The 7,849-nt window shown below is 34.9% G+C and overlaps 1 pseudogene; it reads left to right on the plus strand.

The window, feature by feature from the left end:
- The first annotated feature begins 4,109 nt into the window (after positions 1 to 4,109).
- LOC106510713 (small ribosomal subunit protein eS28 pseudogene) lies at positions 4,110 to 4,364 on the plus strand (annotated as a pseudogene).
- Positions 4,365 to 7,849: the final 3,485 nt, after the last annotated feature.

Consider the following 7,849-nt stretch of genomic DNA (forward strand, 5'->3'; position numbering starts at 1 on the left):
GTTTTAAGCTCATCATCTTTAGAGAGAGTGCAAGAGCCATAAAGTTAATTTAAAAAGAACTTCAATCTTTATTCCCATTTTCCAAAAGCATTGTTGGAACTCTTGTTATAACTCCAATAAGTACTTCTAATATGCCATTTTATTTTCGTCCAAATTCTCTTTGACCTGTCCAGAGTATGTCTCCCTTCTTACCCTTCATTATATAGATTTATGTAATTTCACTTGACATTTCCTTGTGAACCTCCTACCACCTCTATGGTCTTGACTTTCACTATTTGTTTTTGAATTATAAATTGTAATTCTTAGACTGTGAGAAAGGCACTCTCCTCTGGAAGATGAAAGAGGCTGGAAATACATGCACATTTATATATATATATGTGTGTGTGAGAGAGAGAGAGAAAGAAAGAGAGTGAGTATGAAACTGAATTTAGATGCCATAATGTCTAAAATGGAAAAAAAAAAAAACCTGTAGGGAAGCTGTATGAATAAATGGGATAACTTATTCCAAAATACACTTTTTTTCTCTGCAAAAAGATGACCGTAACAATGAAAGCCAATGGGACCTAATGCAACTGACAAGCTTTTGCACAGCAAAGGAAACCATAAAAAAAACAAAAAGACAATTTACAGAATGAGAGAAAATAGTTTCCAATGATACAACTGACAAGGGCTTAATCTTTAGAATATGCAAACAACTTATACAACAGCAGAAAAGCCAACAACCCAATGGAAAAATGGGCAAAAGACCTGAATAGACATTTTTCCAAGGAAGGTGTACAGATGGCCAACAAGCACATGAAAACATGCTCAACATCCCTGATTATTAGAGCAACGCAAATCAAAACTACCATGAGATACCACCTCACACCAGTCAGTATGGCCGTCATTAATAAGTCCTCAAAGAGCAAATGCTGGAGGGGTATGGAGAAAAGGGAACCCTCCTGAGCTGTTAGTTGGAATATAAGCTGGTACAACCACTATGGAGATCAGTATAGAGATACCTTAGAAATCTATATATAGAACTACCATATGACTCAGCAATCCAACTCTTGGGCATATATCCGGACAAAATTTTCCTTTAAAAAGACAGGTGCACCCGCATGTTCATTGCAGCTCTATTCACAATAGCCAAGACATAGAAACAACAGAAATGTCCATCGACAGATGATTTGATTAGGAAGATGTGGTATATAAAAACAATGGAATACTACTTAGCCATAGAAAAGAACAAATAATGCTATTTCCAGCAACATGAGTGGAACTAGAGACTCTCATCCTGAGTGAAGTTAAAAGAGAAAGACGAATACCATATGATATACCTTATATCTGGAATCTAATATATGGCACAAATGAACTTTCCACAGAAAAGAAAATCAGAGACTTGGAAAATAGACTTGTGTTTGGCAAGGGGGAGGGGTAGAGAGTGGGGTGGTTGGGGAGCTTGGGGTTAATAGATACAAACTATTGCCTTTGGAATGGATTAGCAATGATAGCCTACTGTGTAGCCCTGGGAACTACGTCTACTCACTTATGATGGAGCATGATAATGTGCAAAAATAGAATGTGTACATGTATATGTAACTGGGTCACCATGCTATACAGTAGAAAAAAAAATTGTATTGGGGAAATAACTTTTAAAAATAATAATAAAATGAAAAAAAAAAAACAATTAAAGCTATGTTCTTTGAGCCATTCTCTTATGCTTACAACCTAAAAGTAATTCTTCCTTCTATATTTAACTAAGCAGTTCCAAAGTATAGGTCATTCATGGAGATTAAAAATGTATATTTTGATTTTCCATTTATGTATAAAGAAATGTTGAACCATCTTAAAATACATTTTGAATATCATATCTAGATACATTTTAAAACACTTGAGGACTTAACTATCAATAGCCCCCAAATCTTCCAAATACTCATCTATTCTCTTGGATTAACATTCAATTTAGGAGGCTGCATTCATTTTCTGGCCACTTGGGTTTATTTTAGTATATTATTGCCTCAGTGCCTTACTTCTGTGAAACTGTTTCAAATAGAACCTTTTCTTTCCTAAATTTTCACAATAGTAACTCCAATAGGCTTTGTGGTGCCTAAATGGAAGAATCCTTTTGCAACTCAGGGCATATATAGAGGAAGAGTGTTCCAGGCAGAGGGAATAACAGGAATCAAAGTCCAAAGGCAGGAGTCTAGCTGACATGCCCTCATTTTGCCCCAGTAACACTACTCCTTACTTGAGTTTTCTACCCAGGCTCTTGTTTCAGGGTCTTCATCCCTGTTATTCCTTCATCCTTGAATGCAGGATATTTGCAAGACTCAAGTATGAAATTTTTCCATATCTTAGCTCAAATTTAACATCAGAGAGGCCTTCTTTCACCACATTATTTAAAATTGTATCTCTTCTCCCCAGCATGACCCATTTCTCTTCCCTCAGGGCAACTAAGGTATGGGGAAGCCATACTACCATCAAGGTAGGATTATTCTCCATACTTTATGTATGAACCCCTATTGTCAGCTATGTGGATAATAGCAACATGTATCTGACTAATAAGCTTCCAAAGATTATGGTATTTATGTTTCCAAAATAAAAGGAAAATTAAAATTAACATTTTTAGAAACTTTATTCTAATCTTAATGACTATGCCTTTATTCTACTAACACATTATGACCTAGGATAGTTAGAAGACATGACTAAAGACTAAAGACATATTGTAAAGATAGCAGCATATGCACCTTAACCTCCTTCTCAGAATGACAGTGGCAAGAATGGTGGGTAATATTTTGCCTTTGATATTACATTCATTAATTTCTTACAACGTATATCAAAATATGTTGGTTTCTTGTCAAACCAGAATTAAATTATTTCTGGTAATTTTCCAAATGTTAAAAAAATGACATTCTGTGTAGAATCTTGTCACAGTATTGATTAACATTTTTTAAGAGATTGAAAATTAAAAAGAAATACAATAGATTTTAATAGATAGTTCTTCATAAACTTAAACTGGGAAAGAAATTTGTCACACTAATAATAATCTTGTACAAACACAGTGCATTTATATAATTATGTAAAAGCACAAAGGAGAAAATAATGATTGCTGCAGTTGGAAAATAAGATGTCCATCCTCTAGGGAAGACTGTCCTGTTTAAAACTGTCACTTTGCAACCATTTTACGGTGTAGATTAATAACTGGCATGTAATAGTTGCAAAAGTACTATTTGTTGAATAAGCTAATAACTAGCAGTTTATTGGTGAGAAAAACAAAAATTTGAAAGGTCTGTGACTGTTAATGTCTATCAACTGGACTGTCATAAGAAGGGAATCTTAGGAGTTCTCTGTTTGACTCAGTGGTTAAGGAACCCAACTATCATCCATGAGGATGTGGGTTTGATCCCTGGCCCCGCTCAGTGGGTTAAGGATCTGGAGTTGCCATGAGCTGTGGTGTAGATTGCAAATGTGGCTTGGATCCTGCAAGTTGCTGTGGTTGTGGTAGGCCAGCATCTGTAGCTTCAACTTGACCCCTAGCCTGGGAACCTCCATATGCTGCAAGTGCAGCCTTAAAAAAAAAAAAAAAAAAAAAAAAAAAAAAAAAGCATCTTATTTCCTGCTGTCTCTTTAAGCAGTGGACACTCCTCTCTGAAGTATGGTGCAGGGCAGCATGGGATATTCATACCATCATTGGCATGACTTTGGGAAACAGAAGTGATTTTTATGAAGACCATCATGAGTTTCTGTCAATTACTATGCAGTAAATAATTTTTAAAAATATCAGCTAAGATGATATTCAATAATATATGTTAGGTTAAAATATATGGGTTTTTCCTAAAAATTAATTTTAAAGAATACATTGTAAATTGATATCATGTACATACTAGATTAATCATTATGTTCTACAAGTACTAGATCACTATGTCTATTGATCTGTGTGCAATGACAGGTTTTTCACAATAGGCTCCTGGGTCACCTCTTATCTTCGATGTCATCAATTAAGATATTTTAATAGGAGAAATTAGTTTAAATGTCCAGAATTTTTTGACCTGAGGATTGAATGGTGTAGTTTCACACATCAATCAATCAATATTTGCTCTCTGCCTGACTTCCAATGTACTGCCATCATGGACACAAGCAGTGTGCCACCCATCAAGATTGCCTGGGACACCAAGGTGCTAGACAGGACTGATTTGCAAAGACAGTGCACACAGGTGTTTGTAGAATTCATAGATGACAACAGCTGCTCCATCATCTGAAATGTGAGAGTCCCCATACATGACAGTGACATGCTCACCTTTGTGGAGTCAGAATAAGAGGCTCAGAGGCTGTGCTTAACCGGTGGCTGTATTGTTATTCCAGGAAAAGTCAAGGTGCCATAACCCACAAGACCACCATCAGGATAGCTCTGAGATCTCCTGACATCAGCTTCCAAGAATAAGATTCCCAAAAGATAGAAAAGTGCACATTTGCCCCAACCCTGATTCTTATCTGAAGTTCTGTTTTTCTCCTTTTAGATTATAAAACTCCCTGCAAATCTTCCCCAAAGGAGGGTGCAGCCTTTATGGCATTAGCCTGCTGTGACCTCCTTTGCCTGGCAAGGTAATAAAAACTATTTTTTTTTCCACTTCACCCCCACCCCCCAAAAAAACACAAAACCAGATATTTGAGACCTCGTGGAGACAGAGATATCACACTATGAGCTATCAGCTGAACAAGTAGTTCATTTCTTTTTCAAGTTTCTGCACATTGAGGGCCCATTCATTTAATGTTAGAAAAGGATCACAGAAGCCAAGGGAAGCCATAAAATATGTAGTAAAGATTATTCGAATAATCCTGAATTTGGTGATTTTTAAAACATTTTGTATGATTTCTCCTCTCCCTTATAAAGAGTCAATACCCAGAAATAACTCTTTTAATGTCTCTAAAATTAATAAAAACTGAGGCAGATACTTAAATAATTTTAAATCAATGTTTTCAACAAAACTGTATAAATATAAAATATTAATTTAATTGATATAACCATTTAAAGCTATATCATACATGAAGGTAAATTATCATTGGTTATCCATATTCTAATACATTTTTCTATTTCTCAAAATAATTTAAGTTGATTTTATTGAGATAATAAATATATATTGATAAAATGGGTGGCCCATCATACATAGTGACATAAAATTTAGACTCTTTACAAATGTGTTATTGCTCTAAATCTTCACAATGATATTTGAATGTCATTGCCATTTCATTAACATTGCACACTATTCTATACTTCAATTAGGAAACTGCAGCTCTTAATGAGATTTTTAGTAGTAACAATATGCACTATCATAAAATTTGTGAGCTCTCATGGTGAAATTAAGCTCCAATGCTTATATTGAGTTGTAAACTTCCTGTGACAGCTCACGTAAATGGGGATTGGTGCCCATGGCTGACTAAAGGCAAAATTTATCTGATGCATTTTCATGTGCTCTTTCTGGATTCTCTGTTCCAATTTTTGCACAATCCACTCTCACATTAGTACTTGAGCCACAGGACACTTGATGTCCAGGGATTTCTTTTCAGGTTTAGAAGGAGTGGAAATTTCTAAATAATTTAATCTATCCCCCTTTTTTGGGTGTAAAGAGACACTAAAGCCCAGGTGTTGCAGAAATAGGCAAGGAAATGGGCCTTTCTAATTGACATTGCTAGTGTATTTGTGCTGTTGCTTTTGTTTAAAATCAAAAGTAAGCCATTTTCCCATATTCTGGAAATTCATAAGCCAGAGCTCAAATGAATGAAAGTTAAAAATGATCAATCCAATGCCTTTTAATAGGGAGGGAAGTAAATGTTTACAAAACCACTATCAGCAGTGATTGTTGTGTGCCAGGAGAGAAATTGAATGATATGTGTTGGAAGAGATGTGTATGTTTGTGTATAAGTGAACTAAGGTGTCTCATGCTTTGTCAAACTTACCAGTAACTCTGTATTGCTCTGTAAATATTAAATTCATTGAATACCTCATATTATTTAATCTAACAATAACAATCAACAAAACTGATCACTCCCACAGTGAATTTCCAGGACATTACTAGATTTCTTCTCACCTGAATTGTTACCTCTACTTAATCTCTGTTGGTCCCTTCTCTTCCCCCTAATTCTGGATGTTGGAGTGCCCAGGGCTTAATCCAAGTGCATATATAGAGGAAGAGTGTTCCAGGCAGAGGGAATAACAGGAATCAAAGTCCAAAGGCAGGAGTCTAGCTGACATGCCCTCATTTTGCCCCAGTAACACTACTCCTTACTTGAGTTTTCTACCCAGGCTCTTGTTTCAGGGTCTTCATCCCTGTTATTCCTTCATCCTTGAATGCAGGATATTTGCAAGACTCAAGTATGAAATTTTTCCATATCTTAGCTCAAATTTAACATCAGAGAGGCCTTCTTTCACCACATTATTTAAAATTGTATCTCTTCTCCCCAGCATGACCCATTTCTCTTCCCTGGTTTAATTTTGCCAACACTACTCAGCACAATCCATTATACTGTATAATTTGTCTTATCTATTGTTTGTCTTCCAGTCTAAAGGGTTATCTCCACGAGTGCAGGGATTTTTGTCTGTTGTGTTTATTGTGCTATTTCCAGCACCTAGGAGAGGGCCTGGCAATCTCTTTGGGCTACTCTCTATTTTAATCTAGTGAATGGGATTACCAAAGCATTGAATAATTAGTCATTGAATGAAAGAATGGATGCTTATTTTAGAAACTCTAAATTCTCTACTAACATTTGTCCATCAAAATAAAACTCTCAGGTAAAAGGTCATGACTGTAAGATAGCAACATTAGAGGAAGCTAGGGAAGAGTAACCCAGAACACCATCTTTGCAACTCTTCTAAAAATCTAAAATTATTTACAAATAGAGGGTAAGGAAAAAGTAGAACCAGATTTTCATCAGTCCTGGTCCTTCCTCAAAGGGGCTTTGATCTCAATTGTATAATTTCTTCTAGCACATAAGCAGAATAAAAATAGCTACTCTTGGCTCAGTTCATTTTACTTAAATGAACTAGTAAGTAAATCAGGATCCTTATATCCTAAGACCTGGTGGAAACCAGGAAGCCTCTTCTGCAAGATATAAGGCATTCCTTGAGAGATATAAGGCCCTGGACTGCTTGTAAAGAAAGTCTCCCAAGTTCATTTCCAATACCATAGTGGCAAGAATAGAGAGCTGACAGACTCACTGAGATAGCTGGGTCAAATAAAGTGAGAGTGTGAAATTAAGATATCCGTATAGAGAAGGATAATTGAACAATCCCAGGATCCACAAAATTCCACAGCTATAAAAGGTAAAATTAATGATTATTGGCCTAAAAACATAAGGATAAAATATTTTAAAGTATTTAAAATATGTAGGATAGAAGAACATTCATTTCAACAGAAGTTACTATAGTTCATTTCTTAAAACCTGTTCTCTATTCTAGATCACTATGCCACTTATTCGTTCTTTACTAGAACATCAGATATGTAATGAAATATAATCCTATACTTTATTTATTAGTCTTTAAACTTTTAATAGATCATTATTTTTAAAAAAATTATTATTGAGAACATACTTAAAATACATAAAAACAGATTGAGTTGAAAAGTAAAACTTTACCCTTGTGTATATATATGTCCTATTAGTAGTGTTGTCTAAAGTGAGTGGAAATAGATGACTTTTAAAACATAAAAATCTTACTGTAGTAAAGACATCACTTCAATTTATTGGAACAAAAAATATTCACATATTATTTTGTTTAAAAATAAATTTTGAAAAATTAATTATCATACAATGTGATAAATATTTTCAAGTGGGCAAAAATAAAAGGTATCATGAAAAAAGCAAAAACAAGAGC

The sequence above is a fragment of the Sus scrofa genome, chromosome 1, assembly GCF_054392235.1.
Source record: "Sus scrofa isolate SSC_HxYL_T2T_F1_AM1 chromosome 1, Sscrofa_HxYL_maternal_Yorkshire_Landrace_v2.0, whole genome shotgun sequence".
NCBI lineage: Eukaryota > Metazoa > Chordata > Mammalia > Artiodactyla > Suidae > Sus > Sus scrofa.